This window comes from Adiantum capillus-veneris, chromosome 9, assembly GCF_014529385.1.
Source record: "Adiantum capillus-veneris isolate H3 chromosome 9, ASM1452938v2, whole genome shotgun sequence".
In the NCBI taxonomy this organism is placed as follows: Eukaryota; Viridiplantae; Streptophyta; class Polypodiopsida; order Polypodiales; family Pteridaceae; genus Adiantum; species Adiantum capillus-veneris.
Window position 1 is genome coordinate 45,712,649 of NC_140939.1, and position 786 is coordinate 45,713,434.

The window sequence follows — 786 nt, forward strand, 5'->3', positions numbered from 1 at the left end:
TGAGGAAGCAATGGTAGAGTAGGGGCCGATGACCGCAGCCGTTGAGCTAGGAACATTTTTTATTTTTAAAGGGTCTATATGCATACATCATAACAACTTCGGTGGGATGGTTAGTGCAAAGGTCTCATTGCGATGGCGCACTTCATCTACTCGATTCCCTGCATTCGATTGGACTTTTACTCTAGCTTGCAAGAGAATGAGACAAATAAGGAATCTACGAAGATTCCAAGCAATTTAGTTACAAGCGAACCAGTATGTCACGTGTAGCTAGAGTTGGGCAATGGTAGAATTGTGTCTGTCAACTCATCATTCAAAGATTGTAAGATAATGCAAATACAACAATTCCACACACACACACACACACACACACACACACACAGAGTATACCGTCATCCTACACCCTAGCAATCTTAAAACTACTATTGTTTAATTGAACAATTTTTTATGCTTGCTCCTTTGCACACATCATGGAGGACACAAAAGACATAAACTACTTTTCAGGCCATAAAGTCATGTACCTTGCTGATTCTCGGAGCCTAACCTTGAAAGCCATGCTGGATAGCCATAGTCTAGGTCAACTTACATCATAATGATAGGCGTTGTAATAAGTAGGCATCTGACAGGGTGTAGAACTTGATGAAAGTTAATCCTTTTGCCATGTGGAGAGCGCGAAAATGGCTCGCCATTACAAGATTATAAAATTAGTATGTACCAATGATTTAAAGAAAATCCTATTAATAGGAGTCTTGAGTGATTCCACAACGACGAGGACAATATGCTCGCCAT